The sequence below is a fragment of the Protopterus annectens genome, chromosome 1.part2 (assembly GCF_019279795.1).
Source record: "Protopterus annectens isolate FY-2018-M chromosome 1.part2, PAN1.0, whole genome shotgun sequence".
Lineage (NCBI taxonomy): Eukaryota > Metazoa > Chordata > Ceratodontiformes > Protopteridae > Protopterus > Protopterus annectens.
In genome coordinates this window covers 637,016,184-637,035,888 of record NC_056727.1, presented here as the reverse complement: position 1 = coordinate 637,035,888, position 19,705 = coordinate 637,016,184, and the positions used below count along the sequence as shown (strand labels likewise).

Genomic DNA, 19,705 nt, shown 5'->3' with positions numbered 1-19,705 from the left:
GTCTGTCAGAGACATCTTCTGACAGCACGAGTCACACTTCTTAAAACCTGAAACCCTCTCTTTAGACATGGTGCCCAAAAAACACACACACACCAGTCCAATTAAATTAAATTAATCCCAAAAGGGGATATAGTAAATTAAACCAACACACACACCCTAACAGGGGGGGGATGGGAAAGGGAAATTAACTGACTAAAAAAAATTTAAAAGAGACAGGGATTTCTGTCAGAAAAATTAAGTTTAAAGTTAAACTATCAAATATAAAAAGTTTTTAAGTAAAAAGGGGCTTAAATGTCACAAAAGTGAATTACTTACCAGGAGCTGGTAAAGAGAAGACCTCCCAAGTGGCAAACGAGATCTGGGTACTTCCTGCCTTGCATCATGGGATATGGGGCTGCCTCGAGCTGGTAAAAGGAGTTCTCGAGCTAAAGCAAGTGCCGAGTCGGAGCCGAGGGATCGGCTCCGAACCCATCAAGCAAGAATGAAGGCGAGATTGACAACTTAACATCAATAGTTCTAGAGTTGACAGATCAGAGGCCATATGTGTCTTTCATGAAGACATTTTCTGGAGAGATCCAATCCACTAAGATCTAAAGGCAGGGGGAATTAGGTGGGGGTGTCAAGGATTAGTGAAAAATAAAAAGCTGGAATGTTATGGTAAGACAAATTTTATCTGAGGTTATCAAGCTTCATGTAATCATTGACTGTGGAACACAGTCCCTAGCTACCTGAATATGGGGAGGTGGCACGAAAGAATATTCCTGAGCACCATCGAACTGAATGATTCACAACCTCTAGAGACCAGGTCCCATTTGTAATACATAATAAATGTATTAGATGCCCATGTAGCCGCTGCACAATCCAAGGAAGCCCGGCCATGAAAAACTGCAGAAGCTACTATTGCTCGGGTTGAACGGCCTTTTTACAGATCCTGGTAGGTGAAAGTCCCTTTATAGACAAACACTCAGTAACTTGAAACATTTCTGATTTCCTTGGCTCTGTGAAGATAAAGTGCAGACCATACTCCCCTTTACTGGGGAAAATAAGACTAAGAGCTGCACAGTCTGCCTGATATTTGACTCCAAAGACAACCTTTGGTAGGAAGGAGGGATTTTTTCAGAGGGAGACCCTGTCCCTAGAGAGGTTTGCAGAATAAGGCCTGAATTTCAGATACTCTAGCAGAGGTGACAGCTATCAAGAAAAAAGTTTTCCATGACAAAAAAAAGTCACAACTAGCAAAAGACTGAAGTATCAGATTCAAATCCCACTGTACAGATTCAAATCCCACTGTACAGAGAGCTCTTTATATGGAGGACTGAGCATTAGGGTTACTTTCAAAAAGGCTTCGCAAAGTTTATGGGACAAAGGATGAACCATTTTAAACCAATATGAAAAGACACTGCAGCAAGATGCACTAACAGTAGGGGCTGATGCTCCCGTTTTCAAAGTCAAAAACTCCAGACCTATCAAAAAAGGCACAGAATATGGGTCAAGAGGTCCATGACCATTTAATAAAATTTTCTTGAAGTTTTGAGAGGCTAGAATGATGCATGGGACTGGGGAGGTAACAGAAGAATGCCTGGCAATCATGACAATTGGAGAAACCATGCAGTGAGCTTGAAATGCTGAAGATTCAGATGAACAAGCCACTTCGGGTGGGAAGTAGGTCTGGAGCTGGGTCCAGTACCCAAGGTTTCTGAAGCAGGAAGGGAAACCAGACCTGTCAAGGAGAGAATTATTCTGTTCAACCTATTGGCTTTTAGAAACTGGTATATTAGAGGAAGCGGAGTAAAGTTGTACAAGACAGTGGGGTGGGGGGGGGGGGGTTAGGACAAACTACTGCACTTGTTGGGAATGTTAACAGGTCACAGCAAGGTTGGCCCCAGCAGTGGAATATTCTGCCACCACTGGATTGAGATCACTCGTGAGGCATGAGGATGGTTCTGCTCAATTTGTCCTCAATCAAAATTGAGCTCCCTGGGACGTGCATTGCTACCAGAAAGATGAATTGCCCACTGTCAAAGTGGAATATATTACCCACTGCCATACTCCAAGCAACTCAAAATGGTCCCCCCTTGCTTAATGTACCAAAGTACTGGCATTTGGTCCGTTTGAAACAAACTGTTCCCAAGGGGAGGGCTTCTTGAAATGCTTGCAATACTAAGAGTGTTGCCCTTATCTCTAGACCACCAATATGCAAATTGGCTTCCAGCTGGATCAGTGCCTCAGACTGTCCTTTCCAGATAATGCCCCCCACACAACCTGGCACATCCATGGTCATTATGGCCTGGGGTCCACACAATCTGGCACATCCATGGTCACTATGGCCTGGGGTTGAGAAGGGACAGCCTGACAAGATTTTGTTGGACTGACACCACCAACTAAAGTTCTTCCTTGCAATGACTGGCTTGACCAAACACCAGGAGCCACTGAAGAATTCGCCAGAGGGACTACAGTGTCTGCCACTGACCCTAGAATTTATAGAATCCTTTGTAGTCTAGGAGAAAAGTATTGTTGTGCAAGAACTTAATACAACCTTGATGTCTTCTATATGCTGCTGTACTGACATCAGGGAGTTTGCTCTTGTGAACTCAAACATCCGTCCGTTATACAAAAAGTTAAATGCTACTGCTAGGGGGTGTGCATCATGTGCCTTTTCTTGGACATTTGTAAATGGACCGATATGACAATATGCATCCACCTCAGAACTGAATGCCGCCAGAGTCGGTACTTCAGGAGTCAGGCAAGTGAGGGGGAAGGCTGGGTGGGAAACTATGCAGCAGCATATAGAAGAGAAGGACATCTTCAGTTATGCCAAGTTCTTACACAATACTATGTCCTATTCATATGCCGATGTATTCAAGGAAAGTGCAGAAGCTCTTGTCCTATGGAAGGGGAGGCGGAACAGAAGCACTTTCCACAAACCCATGGAGGATGGCTCTGGCAAATCTTGCCCTGGCTCTCCAGCTTGTAATGCCAAGTAGCTGCTTTGAGGACAGCAGCAGTGTCTAATCCTTTAAGGAAGGCCCCACAGGAGGACACTGCCCTGAAAGAATGAGCCCCAACTGGGAGATTTGCCGTGAATAGTGTAACAGGATGAAATAGATATCCAAGTGGACATGGCTTGCTTGGAAACTAAGAGAAAGCCTGTCAGATGTGCTGAGGGATTTGGTTTTGGACAAGTAATACCAGAGCAGTTTTGTAAACATTTAAGGACTGAAGTAACCTCTCTGCGTTGCACCACAGTAGTATTGTCTGTGCACCACCTCAGAGTGCGTGGTAGAAAGTGATCCTGGAAAATTTCCAAGCTAAATATCAGGGCTCTCATTGCCTTGATACTGATGTACTCCTTCTGTTGGGTGTGGGTCCATGAGTTCCTCACTCTCCAGGTTCCTAGGGTTGCACCCAGCCTGTGTCTGAGGAATCTGTGAAAAGATCCTGGTTGGCCAGGATTCTTCTGAATCTGGGAGATTCACCATCCGAGTTCTCTTGTCAGGCACAGCAACATGGGAATTATGAATTCCAGTGGGTGCAAGTGTTTCCAAATTGAACTTTGATACCACTGGAACTTCATGTAGAGTCTTGCCAAGGAGACCATAAGGATACTGGAGGCCATGAACCCTAGGATTCTGAGGAATTCCCTGACTAAGCTTTTAGGGGAAGAATTTCCTCAAAATAAGATGTGAGCATCACAATCTTGTTTGGAGGTAGGCAAACCATAATTTTCCCTTGTCAGAACACCCTAGAAACACCTGGTCATGGAGGGTATCTGAGCATTGTTTGTGGTAAATACTAGACCCGATAAGCAGGGAGATAGTGAAGCTTAGTTTGTAGGGCTGTGGAACTTGAGGAAGCCGGGATCAGGATGTCATCTAAGGGAAAAACTGTTCTGTTCCCTTTGTTCTGGCGAAAGCCACGACTTAAAGCACTGAACTGAAAGTGTGGAGAGTCCACTGAGAAGCAGAGGTACCTCCTGAAAAGTGAGCGAATGGGGATGTGTAGGTAGGCTTATGTCCAAGGACACTAGGAAAGCCCGAGGAAGGATCAGGGTAAGAGTAGGTAGAGACCATCCTGAAGGAGGGGACTTGAGGAATGTACTGAGGTGGGATAGGTCCAGGATAGGCCTCAGGAGCCAAAATAGTAATAAAAAAAAAGCACCAACACAGTAAAAATCCTCTTCCTCTTGCTGAGGTGGATCTCCTGAATGGTGCCTCGAGCAAGGAGTTCTTTGAGGACTGGTGGGAAGAGATGCTTGGTCTTGGGGTGGGTCTGGTTTCCTAGGACGTGTATATCCCTGTTGTACGAGAGGACCCAGGAGTCCCGGGTAACTTTTTTCAAGCAGGAAAAGAGGTGCATGGATAGAGTAGTGTCCGGGGGGGGGCCTGATAACCAGACTACCAAGTTTTCCCTGAAAAGGGCTGTTTAGAAGGAGGGCTGACAGAGGCAGGCCTGAGTGGGGCCCGTTTCCTGTGTTCCTTTGAGTTTAGTCAGAGATCTCTTGACAGTTCTTACAAATAAAAGTTTGTTGGATAATTCCTCTGAAAACAAGGTACCGGAGAGACAAAGATGCATCTCATTCTGCAGTTCATTCCCTTTCGGCTTTGAAGAGATCAGCAGCTGCTGCAGCAAACAGGTGAGTGTCTTCCAGAGCAGCATCCAGGAGTTTGGATTTGATGTCATCAGGGAGAGATTGCAGTCTCGGCCACGAGTACCTCCAGATGACAACAGCTCTAGCAGAGGCTTCAATACCATCGTAGCTGCAATTGATAGAATATTTTAGGGAAGAGATCTCTGCCTTAACAGGAGCATCTGGTAGTGAATCTGTACATCTGTCATGACAGTTGATGGCTCTTACAGCCAGGCAGTAGTGTAAACATTTCCCAAGCATTCCATCATCCTGCTCTCTAATCAGAGGGCAAAAGAGAAGTCTAGGGAAGCAATTTGGATGTTTTGTCCATGGTCACAGAAATGACTGCTGGATATGCAGCAGGAGCCTTTAGAGCAAGGTTGCTACCTCAGGTAGCATGTAGAATCCATCTGGACGTTGGAGTTGGGGGCTATCAAGCTTTTTAGAAGCAGCCATGAATGCATCCAGAAAAGCAGGGTGTACAGAAGGACTAGGAGACGCCCAATTGGAGTAACTCATCTTTGAGTCTTCGTGATTTGGCTGCTATCCCCACTTAAAACCTTGCATCTTGCCAATGGTCTCAAAGGCGAGTGCCTCACCTGGGGAATCTGCCATTGGACTCCTCCGAGGCATATCCCAGGGGAGAAGCAATTTGTGAGAAGTAGGTGATGGAATAGTCCTCTGAAGAATCCTTACGCAGAAGGGTCATCAGGGACTTTTCCCTTGGGGGGTAGAGGCCATAGGAGACCCGAGTAGGGATCAGGCCCTGGCATTGAGCAGGCCTGGCTGTTCGACCCTTGGAAAAGATTGGGAAACATGCTCAAGTCTGTTCTCTTCCTACGAGAATCTGGAGACCGTTGAAACAGTGGAGGGTAGGAGGGCCCAACGCCAGCCTGCACTCCAGGATGCCCTATTCTATGTCTTTATGAACTACAATTTGAAACACGCCACGCTGTCCCTTGGAAATAATGAGCCTAGGTTCCCCCTCAGCAACAGACTGACACCAGAGTTTCCCTCCAGCACATGACCTCTGACAAAATTGTTTCCTCCAGTCCTTCAGTCAAAGGAAGCGCCAAGGACTCCATGCTCAGACTCTGGGACTTCACTGGCCTCGAGAGGCACGGCTGGAGTGGGGGGCACAGCAATCTGTTCAGGCTTATCTTTTTGGCCTTCTTGACCAAGTGCTCTTGTGAGGATACCAATGTCAGATCCATACGTGCAGTTAAGACGTTTAAGCCTCTGGTGCTCATAGCCCAAATTCAAAGCTGCTAGACAGCTTCTAAGGGCTTTGGGGCCAAAGGTCTGATGACTACTATATGTGGTACGGTTGTATTCTTGGCCTAGACAGCTCATGAGAGTTCTTATGTGGAATTTGCCCTCCACCCTTACACTTGCCCTTCCAACCTAACATGAAACTCAAAGCAGTAGCAAGAAAAATATAAGTACCCCATAGGGGTTTGAAGTCAGATGTAGAAAAACGCTTCTGATATAAATGTGACTACCGGAACTGGTAGTCACTCCAGAAGCATGATATCTAGAAGGGGGGGGGGGGGGGACTAGTTGTTTACCATGTTACATTGCTTTCATACCCAAAGGGTTTTCCAGGGAATGAGTTCCCAGCTACTTCAAAGTCTGGAGTACTCATGGAAAGATTCTGGAAAGGACAGTTTACAACGAAATATGAAGGTATGGACATTCAACCAAGTAGCCGCAGTACAAAATCAATTTGGGATTGGGGAGTATACAGTAGTGCCATATGCTCATGAAGAAAACAGACATAAATTGCCTACAAAAATATTACACATTCCCTGGTATGTGTGCTGCTATTTTTCACCCACTGTCAAACCTTCACAGCCTCTCACCACAATAAGCAACATGTTCCCCCCTTGTTTACCGATAGGCATGTTGCCCATCAAGACAGCACAACTCAAAGGGGGGCAGCCCCAACAGTATCTTTGTATACAGATGTGAAGAATGGCCCGAGGGAGACCATGTGCCTTGGGACAGTTTCCCAAAATACCTCCACTGGCTGAGAAGTGTTCATGGTCACTGAGGTCAGGGGAGAATGGAGACCTGCAAGAGAGACTAAACAGCAGTTGCCACTAAGCCAAGATGACAAAATAAACCTTGCTGGTGGTTTCTAATGGGAGAGAAACTTGGATTCTGGAAGTCTGGCCATCTGGATCACAAATAAATTCTATTGTTCAAAATGGGTGAAGGTTAGACATTGCTAGTGAGCAAAGGCGGAGCCTACATTAGATGTGTGCTGGTCTGGTGAGAGCTTATGGAGGACTTGCACCCCCCCCCCCAATTGCCCCAGTCTGCAGCAGAAACGAAGCTGCTCAGCAGCACTGAAAAGGCCCAGAGAGAAAAGACTCCAAAACACTGCTCCTCCCTTAGGGGTCTATCACCAGAAGTGTCTTGGTGCAAAACTTGTAGAAACAGCATTCCCCCCCTCCCATTTGGTTCCTTGAAAGTGTTCAGGGGCGGGACTGTATATCAGATAAGGTTTTGCCCTCCTGCTCACTTATGGACAACATACAACTTTAGGTCCAAAAAAAGGTGGATGTCACAAGCAGCATTAGTGAACACTGAAGTGTTCCAATAGTCAGACACATTCAGGCATGCCATCTTGACACCTATTCTGATCAATGCTCTTTACGTGCCAGCCACATCTGATAAGTTAAGGAATGAAGTGCGGCTAAATGCACAACAGCACGACAGCCTTCTCCTCCATTGCAAACAAGGACCCAGACAGGGATATGGATAGTTCCAAAGTCAAATATCTTCGAAAACATGTTATGCAAGCCAGATATTCAGCGCCATGGACAGCAAGAGACAGCTTATCAAACCTGTCAAATGCCCTGGACTACCCATGGGGGAGGTTTAAAAGTGGAGCAATCCTCAAGCTTTTACACTGTGGTCACTGCCTCCACAGAAATCAGCACAACCCTTGCTTTAAAATATTTGGGGGACACTAATCTTGTCCACCTTCATCTTCATTCAGCTCTGAGCCCTCTCTTATTTGCAATGTGATGGACAGGCTGACAGACTAGATCAGACAGGAGTCCCCGTGGGCTAGGATGTTTGCAGATGACATTGTGATCTGTAGTGAGTAGGGAACAGGTGGAGGCGACCGAGGAGAGGTGGAGATGTGCCCAGAGGAATTAAGGTCAGCAGGACTAAGACAGAATATATGTGTGTGAATGAGGGGGAGGATAGAGGAAGTAGAGGTGGCGAAGGTGGATGAGTTTTAAGTACTTCGGATCAACAGTTCAGAGTAATGGCGAGTGTGGAAGAGAGGTGAAGGAGAATACAGGCAGGATGGAGTGGGTGAAGAGCGTCAGGAGTGAGATTTGTGACAGACTAGTATCAGTAAGAGTCAAAGGGAAGGTCTACAAAAGAGGGTAGTGAAACCAGCTATGTTATATGGGTTGGAGACAGTGGCAATGCTGTTTGACACTAAAGAAAATCTGGAAGTCAAAAAGCATTTTCCAGTTTTTGGTGCAATATTCCTTTAAAAATACTCTACTCTTAACCACTAGACCCCTCAGTTTTGAGAAAAAAAAAAAAAAAAGGCAAAAATGTACTCACCCATGAAGGAACTGACCACTAACTGAACCCAATTTGCCTATGCTGGGGTCTGAATCTTCATTCGGGAAAGAAACCTGCACAACATCTACTAAAAAAAAAAAAAAAAAAAAAGTAACACCAGCCTCAATAACCATGTCAACACTAGCTGTCACAGGACAGCTACTGTGAGAACACCCCTCTCCATTACTAGTCCACTGGCTTATTAGTTAGTAGCCTGAAAAGGCAGAGAGAAAGAAAAAAAAAAAAAGCACCCCCCCCAATAAAAACATCTGCCCAAAGGAGAATGGTTAGCAAAGCTGCCCCAGTGCTTCTAGCCAATGAATCAATTCAGATCAGTAGGCAGCAGTCAATATGAAGTTTGCACCAAGAAGGATTTGGCTTCATGGAGTGCACTCCAAGAAACATGCCTTGCTTTGGAGACCTTCAAATAAGCAGATTTTTTTTTGTTTAGAACAGAAAATGTTGGAAGGAGTAGATGGGCACAAATCAAAAGTGGGCACCAGACATTCCACGAGATCTCCCTGATGGGAGTGTGATGTAGTCCTCCCATATCCCATCAGGGACAGAAGAGTCACAGCAATGCTCTCTGCAATGAGAAGTCTCCATGCCCTTGAAGGGCAAGGTGACATGTGGGCAACCTCACACCTGGACCATGTGACAACTGCCACACACTGGGGCAGATGTTGTGGTACACATCTGAGCTCAAAAAAGGACAGGAGATGGAAAGTATGTCCAAGAGGAAGTCTGGAGTCCAACCACAATGGGGTAAAATCTGATCAGCATCAATTTTTAGAACTCAACCTACACAAACATTTTTGGGCTTGGGAGGCTACACACATTATACATACATATATATATATATATATATATATATATATATATATATATATATATATATATATATATATATATATATATATATATATACACACATACATATATATACACATACATATATATATATATATATACATACATATATATATATATATATATATATATATATATATATATATATATATATATATATATATACATACATACACACACACACATGTATTACTAACATACAGCAATGGTGGTGGGGCTTGAAGTTAGTGTAATGTTTGGTTATACAGAAGCAGGGCAAGCACTCTGACTCTGTATTCAAAGATAACCACAAGATTTAGTATGAATTCACTGAACTGTATGGATGCTTTATTCCGAGAACAGCAATAGAGATATAACAGACTACCACAACCACACAAAAAAGTAATTGGTCCCAACTAAAGTGGTACGTCAGAATTTTAGACTGGGACTATTCCTTTAAAAGCAAGACATCAGAGCCTTGGTTTTATTTACAACTGTTAACCACAACTCCAAGTCTACAGAAAGAATGAGAGATTAGCTTTGATAAATCCAACACAACTCATGCTACATAAAGTCTATTCACAACAGGGGGGGGGGGGGCGCAACAGCTTTAAAAAACATTACATAACTCAGCAGTAGACACCATTTGAGTACTGCTACACCAACTCAAGCTCCATACACTGCACAGAATAAGCAAAGCTTCTCTAATCATAGCCCAGTAACCTCTTCCTTAGTTTCAATCTATCCAGTCAGGATTCCCCATTTCTTAAGACTGCATGAAGTAATATACCAATTACAGCACTTTCTTGCACAGCTTTGTATGCACTTTGCAGCAGATGGCACAATCCTACATTCTTGGCACTCTCAAACTACAGCTGTACTGACTGGCCAACTGCCTGTGAACAGGGGAAGATCAGTTTCTAGGATATAAACCATTCATTAGTTAAAAGTTTACATCAGTGGTCACCTTAAAGATGCAGGACTCAAGAGGATGGCATAAAAACAGCTAAACATGACTTAACGTAACCACTAAAAACAGAACTATTAACTTGTTTACTCCATGACTGCACACTAATCACAAGGTTTCCCAGTCATGCATGCAAGGGATCAACTGCAACTCAAGAATGAACTTTCTGTAAAAACATTTCTTAAAAACTGAAAGACCATGTTGGGCGTTCCACCTAAAACTAAGTCAGTCAAAATAACCACAAAACAGCAAATGTTCTAAAAGCCTGTTCTGAAACACTACCAATGACTAATAGCTACCCAACAGCCACACATGTACTTGTGTATTGGAAACATGCTAGACCAAACAGGGGCTTTCTGTCCAGCAGTAGTCCTTGCATACAAACAAGTACAATTTTATGTAAACTTCTGAGCTTTAAACAGCTGGCAAGCATCCCCACAACTATACTTCTGAACAGTTCCAGATTATGACTCACTTTCCCAATCTTGATCCTTCCAAAATCTGGAAACTTTAGTGCAGTTACCAACAATAAACGAATTTCAATTTCACATGCTCCAATTGTGTCAAGGTCTTAACAGTCCACAAGCCAGTCAAGTAAAAAAAAAAAAAAAAGAAAAAAAAAAAGGGGGGGGGGTGCAGCACAATATACTTACAGAGTGCCTACCTAATAAAGCTCGCATTCACACTGTGCAGTTCCAGTGCAAAGCAGTTTAAGTGATTATCCTTACTTGGAAAGGATGCAATTAACAGGTTTCCTTGCTATACCATTTTGAAGCAAAAGGCAAAAAATTGCCCAATAAGATTATGTACAAAATGAAATTTTAATGCGAAGGAGAAACCTTCCTTCCTGCTCATATGACCATGTGCAATCATAAGGCAAATGGAAACCACGTGCCATGACCATGACTTCAAGCCTCCCCCACTTTGTCCTGGCCTCAAATTCCCTGCAGTACTTAAAAGCCTCACAACATACCTGCAAATGGCTTTTCACATTCTTGCAGACTTAAAATGCACTTTGACGATAATGCAGTTGTTGTTGCACAGCAGCATCTTGCTCAATTTGCTGTAGGAGAGCAATACCGCTCAATAGGAGGACACTTGCACATAATGCTCTTCAACATAGGATACAGTAGCAAGCTGAAAACAGGAAGGAAAATGGGATATGGGTATTACCATTCTTACAGACTTTCATCATGAAGCAAAAAAATCCTGTTAAGAACATGCCATACCCAGTGTTTGGTGTCTATCCAAGGTACTGAATAGGGCAGTGAATACCACTTTTCTTGGGAGTCTCCAAGATGACTTGTACGTACTACTTCTATTCGAAGTGTGGACTCGATGGAATGCAGTCAAAATAGGGCTTTTATAATATCCCTACAGATTCAAGACAAATACCTTTAATGTTGTCTTCAGCAGATTAACTTTTCTTAAATCAAGAGGAACATACCACTAGATAGTATTGACAAGTCTAGCGCACAGTTTAACTTATCCCCCCAAATGGAGCTCAGGAAGTTTGCACTGTAACTTCCAATAGGTGGCACCAAGCCTTTTGACAGAAATATTCACACTTCCAAAATATGTGAACGCTTGTTTGAACCACAGGGGATATGAAAATATAAGTAGCAAACTTCAGCACAAACTATTTTTATAGTGGTAGTAGTATTCTTTAGGTTCAAGGTCTTAAAACCGAATTTTAAGAGTCACAGTAAACACAGCAACTATCATTTGTAATATTTTGTAAGCTTAAAATATCTCAGCAATCACTGAAATTACACATGCTGTCAGCAGCATTTTACTCATCTAGCTGAGAGCTTTCATTTGAGGCTAAGAGTTCTGTCTGCATTACTTGGTTAAGATATTCAGAAAAATGTCAAAATTATATCCATATAAATTCTTGCACTAGATAGGTCAAATACTTATGCAGTTAAGTTTTTACACTGTGTAATAAGAAGTCTTTTAAAACCTTGTGCACAACACGGTTTTCTAATTGATGCAAATATGAACAAGCAATAATTTGACACCTAGAGGCAATAGTAGGAGGCAACTGCAGATGCACCTGGAGGAGTCACTGATGAGTTAAAACACATCTGGGTTAACCAACTTACCCATTAAACTTTCTCCTTATAGTCAAGCATGCGTCAAAGTTCTTAACATACTTAGGATATGAAAAATGCATCGGTAGCACTGCCACCAACGTGCTCTTTCCAGCAAAAGAATGCCAGATGAGAGTCATCTGGAGAGAGAGAGAGAAAAAAAAGTCAGCTACACAGGATCCAAGCTACTGGCACAGAAGTTAAAAACAAGTCAACAGAAAAAAAGCCAGGGAGAGAAAAAGATACGCCATCAGGGAAAACATTTTTAATCAGCACTAGCACCAGTAAAGGTGTGCTACATACTGCCCTGTTAACAGGCAAAATCTGGTTGCCAATTTTTCCAGAAGTGAAGTCCAGCTGGATGCCATCTGCTCACAAGATGAGCAGACAGGGGTAACAATTATTTCTAGCCCAGGACAAGATTCGTTTTGTTTACCACACAAAAACAGCTTTTTAGTGAAACCCCTTGTCAAGAAGCAGACAAGACTGAAAATCAATGTTCTACAGGACACTGCTTGTCAGCAAAGATCCATTAGACATTTACTACCCAAGGCACAGTTGTGGGAAAAATAAAGTCCTCTACTAATAAAACTACTGGTCTGCCTTCCACTTGGACAGGCATGTATGCTTCAATGGCTCACCTACCAGATAATGTGTAGCACCCAAATCAATGCAATCAGCATTCACTGCAAATGCTGCCTGCAACAGCAATGCAGAAAACCCAAATCTACTCTAGTGTCACTCATTCCTCTCTATCCTCTTTTCATACATTTATAATGCTACATTTTCCACCCAGAAAACACAATGTCATATTTGTTTGAGTGCTTGCTATTTAAAACTCTCCTGCATTGTGAAATTCTCATTACTCTAACAAACGTTCCCTTTCATGTTGCAGCACAAATCATGTTCAATTGTTATGTAAGCTTTGAAGTTTGTACATTATTCTCTGTTCTCTTGTAAGATTGTGGCACAAGTCCTAATCAATTATCTGTACTAGTTTGTTGTGATTTCTTGGAACTTTATGCAATTTGTACCTCTGTTGGAGCTTTTCTCCCCAGGCCTCCACTAAATAGGCTACCCTGGCCCAGTGGACCACCAGAAATATCGCCCGCTAATAAAATCCAGTCATGCTTAACCCTAAATATACTAATGAATAAACTCCAACCCACATTGCTCCAACAGCATAAATACACATTTTTACTATAATAACAGCATAAATATACAAAGCTTCACTATAAACAGCATAAATATAAATCTTCTATAGTTTGGCAGTTTTTAACTTTGGGTAGATATACTTACAGTCAGTTAAACCAACAGAGGATGTAGCATTAAGCTTGAGTTCCCACACCAACTCCCTATACTCTACCCAGTCCTCCCAACTCCCTATACTCTACCCAGTCCTCCCAACTCCCTATACTCTACCCAGTCCTCCCAACTCCCTATACTCTACCCAGTCCTCCCAACTCCCTATACTCTACCCAGTCCTCCCAAGCACCACATCTGTAGCTGCACCAAACAGAATATTTATTCTTTAGATGGCCTGCTCAATTCAGAACTAGCTCTTTCTAGTTCATTCACATTTCTTACTTAAACAAATACGGATACATTACCAATTTGTAAAGCCCCTGATCCATTAACCATATTACAATTTTGAATTACAAATGCCCTAAAAAAAACTTGCATCTACTTTTAAAACTATTACAAGCCAACTCCCAAAGACTTTTCATACGTTTGCCAAGAAGAGAAAAATACATGCAGTCCCAGCCATTTGTGATCTATTTATCAGTAGTTTTCAAAAATGGGTGGGGATAACCTCTTAGCCAGTCTATCCAACTACTCATTTCAAGAATCAGAAAACCTGCTTGCCACCCGACCTAGCTGCCCTTTAAACTTACTGAAAAGGATGGCAACCATTAAGAGGCACACTAGTGAAGCTTTCCAAAAATATGAGCAAACTTATTTGGTTTCTTTGTAAGACACCGCCAGAAGTTAATGCCAGTATACAAGTTAATTTAAAAAACTAGTTACTCATATGCAACTTAACTACCTTCAATATCTGACCTCAGTGGGGAAGGATAGCCAAACAAGCATACACTTTGCATACTCTGATGCTAGCTCAACCTGGCTAATTGGATGGAACAGTAAATACACCCCTGGGATTCCACCTGTGTCCCTACTGGACAAGGGTATTGGGTGCAGACTTGGCAGAACATGGGCTAAATTCTTGGCTTCCAAGGGTCTCAGGGCCAATAGCCTAGTACCTTCCTATGACCAATCATGGTTTTATGGGCACGGGGAAAGTGTCAAGCCACACCATCACCACTCCTTTCATTTACAGAACTTTCAAACCCCACAAAGTAAACTTCAAGTACAGCCCAGAGTAAAACATCCCTCGATTAAATCTAATTGGTAATTAAGAAAAATCAACTTAATCTAGTCCCCAAAATAGTTTCCCAAAAATCAGAATGCACCTTCTCCAGAAAAACCCACATATCCTTTGTTAAACTGCTACTTGTAACCCATCAATATATGCAAGTAAAGTTTTAGAAACCTTTACTGCTACTACAATTGTGGACCTTGGGAGATTGTGTTGGAATCACAGACCTAGGGTACACGAATTGGTATCACCATCCAGTAACAACTTTTAAGGTCCATAAATACCAAGGCAACTTCTTTGGCAAGTTTCATAATCTAGAAGAGGGATTTCACTAGGAAGAATTTTGATTTGTTTTCTGTTCAGATAAAAGTTATACCACCAGGAACAATTTCTTCTTAGGCCTGTAAAATTTAACCCATTTCAACACCTCAATGTATCAACACTATTCCATTTCAACACCTCACTACTCTTAATGTAACACTATTCCCCTGCCTCTTCCTACACCTTTTCCTTCTCTCTCCAACCACTCTTAATTCTTAGTCTAAAAACAACCTACCTGTCTAGTCTCCTATACTCTACCTCCCCCTACATCTCCTACTAGCCATTCTTACTTTCCTTTGTTTCCAAACTCCTACACAACTAGATCCTACCCACCTTTAAACATCAGCCTATGAACTCATTTTGCTCTAAGCAGCTTAAATATTGTAACTAGTCACATTTTTCTAATGGTTTAAAACCTTGTTTGTAACTCGCATACTTGTCTGCCAGTTGTTAATACTCTGTATAACTGAATTGTCTGAGGAGCTTTTCTCCACTCCAGGGCTCTGCTTGTAAGATCGTATAACTGACTTAAATTTTAATGACATTGCAGTAATTGTTTTCTAGTCCAGAGGAGCTTTTCGCACTGGGCCTCTGCTGAAAATGAGAAGTGTTCAGCCAGACTAACCCAGTTAAATGTAAAATAAAAATAAGCGGATTAGTTACAAATGTAGTGCCTTTTCCTTCTTCATACAAATTTACTTCTAGATAACATTAATGGGGGAAGGGGGCTCCTGAAATTGCAAATAATTCAGATCTCAAGATGCAAGTTTTACCAAAAAATCTGCAGGACCTCTAGAATGGGCAAGCACCTTGATCAAACTCCCCAAAAGCCATTCTGTAGAGCAATAGCAACCCCATTAACCAATTTAGCCATTCTACTGTCCTAAATAAAGAAAAACATGCCAAACTACAACAAAAGAGAGCCATTTGTTACACTATATTGTTCTAACTATACTGTTAGAAGTAGAGTCATGTACGGATCCCACATTTGGTTAACAGAACTTAATCGTTGGGATATAACTGAACACAAATTGACAAGTCCCAACAATTTACTAACCCAGAAACACTTATCCAATAGCATCATTGGTGGATGCTCACACTTTTTTACGATCTGCATTCCATGGTTGGACTGCTATGACTACCTACATGCATCTCACCCACTAACTAGCAATTCCTACCTTCAGAACTAGTTGGGGGGGGGCGCAGTCTAAGGACCACAGACGTGGTGGCGGCAGAGAACAGGTAAAATTACCACAGTCACCTTAACAGACCAAGCACACGTTACAACAGCCTTACTTTTAAGAGTCACTGTAGTGCCACACCTATTTACATAATATGCTTAATTTGCATGGACATTCCTTTAGTGAAAGGAACTGGACGCTCCATGGAGCACTGTTAACGTATCCAGGACCAAGAGGGAAAAAAAATAAAGCACCACACGACTTCACAAACTCCACGTGTCGACAGTTTCGCACTTTTCGCTTGCAGTTGCGTTTTTGGGATGGGAGGGTGGCCTAATGGTTAAGGCGTTTGCCTTACAAGGTGCAGGGTTGTTTCACAAGGGATAATTGGCTAGGCTTAAAATGGCCTGCAAGGGCAGTTTGCTTAGTATCCTATTAACGCAGCCAACTAAACGTTATTACCCCCATTCCGGTACAGTAATGATCGGCATTACAACGAAATAAGTCTTCCAGGGGTTGGGGGACAACCAGTTATATCAGGCCTCAAAGACATTTACGCAGCCAAAGCCAGGCCTAAATTTTCACAAGCTGCTAGGGCTGTTACTCCCCTTTTTTCTGCTACCACTACCCATTTCAACTTTCGAAAGAACGTCTTACATTACGTAGAAAAAGGCGCATTCAACCCATCACATGCCTTACTCAAATGTCAAGACGACATTAGATTACTCTCGTACGTACATTAAACGCTCCCCTCCTATACAACAATTGTCGTTCCCAACCTATGTTTATATCACTAGACAGCTTACTGTAGACAACTTAGTCCAACTATTTCCGCCTGACCGCGCTAAATTAAATTTAAAACCAGAGGGAAAAAAATCAAGGTCATCCCTACGTATACACGGCCTACATATTCGACTACACTTACTACTTAAGTGGTTCTGAAAAACTGATTTCAGTTACAGGGAAAAAAATGAATATTGGATTATTTGGTAGCGTGCACTGTCAACTACCGCAGTCATTACCTCAGTTTCAGGCAGAGGCCGCCAACTTCCGTTTTCAAGGGCCCTACGAAAACAGGAAATGTTTACGTTAAAGATTAGTCACATAAAAAAGGGAGTTCCAAGCTGTACTAAGAAAATAACCTTACTGCATTCTTACGCCAAACAAAAAAAAATGGTTTTCTAATTCACGTGTTTGCTGCACGTTAGTGAAACAAACGTTCACTAATCACCTTATCACATCACCAGCTACTCTGTGACGCATTCACATAAGGTTAAGTTCTTTAACATGTACAATCTAGCAGAGAACATGCGCACCCTCAAGATTTAGAACTGCAGTCCAAACGCAAAACACATACGGGTAGGAATCCCTAAAATGCAAGTTAACAAACCCACTCAACATTTATTTCACGTAGCTTTTATTAAAAAATAAGTGCAGAATCGATACGTACTTCATTTTACCACTGCAGTTCCAACGCGTCCCCACAGCCCAAATAAAGCGAGGGCAAAATGAGGCTGTTGTACAGACAGCGTGATGTCACCAAAGTCAATTTTTCCTGTTTAGAATAAGAGAGAAATAAGTTTTGCAGCTTAACATTCGAGTAAGCTAGTGATCGTGACGCCTTAACAATTAAATAATAACTTTTACCCATTCAAAATATTTTTGATACCTTGAAATAAAAGACAAATCAAATTAAAAGTGCTGATAAAATCAAATCTGGAAACAAACAGAATCATTTATTACACAAATTATAAGTGTATCGTACGCTGATACAGCCAAACACTAGAACGTAATGTCCGCCATTTTAGGCTGTGGAGAAAAAAAGACAAACTCCCATTTCACAACTCGAATGACTGTACAAAACTGCACCGCTCATAACATTCGTTTCTATAAATACTTTTAGATACCAAACAGATTACGGTAATCGTCCCCCATTATACAAACGGTAATTAAAACAATTATCTTACAAAGCGACTCAAAACCACAATACATCCAGTATACCACTCTACGACAAGACTAAAGAAAAAAAATGAGGGGCAGGGTTATTAAGACATCGGCCGCTTCGCAATTTAACGCAGATATCGTTCCGCCACACACAGAATGCGTTAAAAAGTTCCTTGAAAAAAATGTTTAAATGTACTTGATGGGTGTTATGTTCCTGTGCATACGAAATAAACGCAGCTTCTGCGTAAATATGCATGCATTAACGTTTATTTATATTCAAAACATGTCTATAAAACTGTCGTCACACTGCTGTCTCCTTATAGGCCCCGATGGGTGTAACTACATGTTTACAGATTTCCTGTTACGAGGGCTGTTGGGTATTCTTTCTTTCAGTATTACTCTAGTTGGGTTAGCTAAATGAGCATATTCTTTTTTGTGCATTTACGTACTTTCTTTTAATAAATAAACAGCATGTCACATATATAAGCATAACAAATTACACGCCGGGGGGGGGGGGGGGGGGCAAATCTATAAGTGTAGTACGCAGGATGCGCAGTAGCAAATCCCGCCCCAAACACGCCTGCAGGCCGGACTATGCAGCAGCAATATCAATATTCATTTGCGGACGTTCATGCACACAACAAACTCCGTCCTCGTAGAAATTATCACTTTCTCTCCTTTTTCAAGAGTCCTGTCCCAGGGATTTTTTGTTTTGATTCAGCCTTTGTTTACATTTCAGGTTTGCCTTTCTGAGCATGCTCACCTTTGGCTGAGGGGGGTGGGGGTAGAGTGCCTGCAGGAAGGTTCAAATGTGTTAACCAAACTCCATCTCAAATTGCAGTTCTACTGACAAGCTCTCCTTGTGAGCTATTCATTAGTTTAATCTGTGCATTTGCCATTGAGAAAAGTAACCTTACAGGCATTTAATGACTGGACTACTGCTGTTGCTGCTATAGAAAGCACATCAGTAATGCAATACTTTTAAATGGGCATTATTTTGTTTCTAAAGTCAGTTGCTTGCTAGAGTACTTTGTTTATCTTTTAGTGCAGTGTAAGTCACATATTCACACAGAGGTACAATTTTCAAAGAAGCTTGTTAATGTACTGTAGGACAGATGTCACAAACCATCACTGTGGGATGGTTATTATTAGGAACTGCTAAGAGTTTGCCATTAGTTCATAGGTTAGTACTAGGCTAACTGCCCTTGCGTGCCATTTTAAGCCTAGCCAGTTATTCCTTGTGAGATTCAAACCCTGCACCTTGTGTTTGTAAGGTAAACACCTTAACCATTAGGCCACCCTCCTAACAGTGTATTTCTCTTCCCCCACCCTTAGGCTATTAGATTAGTTGATCTAGTCGCAGCCTTTGAAGCACTGAAATTACATCTTTAGTATGTGCTTGTTTTTGTAAAACTTGGTGGAATGATTATTCCGGTCTTGGCAGTTGTATTTTTTTGTTTGTTTTTGTTACTTGCTTGTTTCTACATGCTTTTTTCCCTTCACTAGTAATTATTTTTCATATGTTCAGAAATAGTGTTGCTTATTGGTGCATGCACTCATGCAGGCATACATTTATAAGATAGTTTCCCCCACAGTTCATAGGACACCATTACTTTGAACATTTGCATCTTGGAAACAAACCCACTGCGTTGCAAATGTCCAAAGATTCGTGAAGAATAAAATCTTACAACATTTCAATAAGAATCATTCAGTCAGCTTTGAAATGGAATATTGTTACTGTACTAAAAGTAT

At 41.9% G+C, this 19,705-nt stretch overlaps 1 long non-coding RNA gene across 1 annotated transcript in view; it reads right to left on the bottom strand.

The window, feature by feature from the left end:
• The window catches only part of LOC122790547, a 99,795-nt gene extending 81,535 nt beyond the window's left edge, over positions 1-18,260 (bottom strand). The window contains exons 1-3 of the long non-coding RNA XR_006363027.1: positions 17,460-18,260; positions 11,267-11,411; positions 11,011-11,174 (exon numbers count right to left, since the gene is read on the bottom strand). This is a non-coding gene — a long non-coding RNA (uncharacterized LOC122790547). The remainder of the gene's footprint in view (positions 1-11,010; positions 11,175-11,266; positions 11,412-17,459) is intronic.
• Between the last annotated feature and the right edge of the window lie 1,445 nt (positions 18,261-19,705).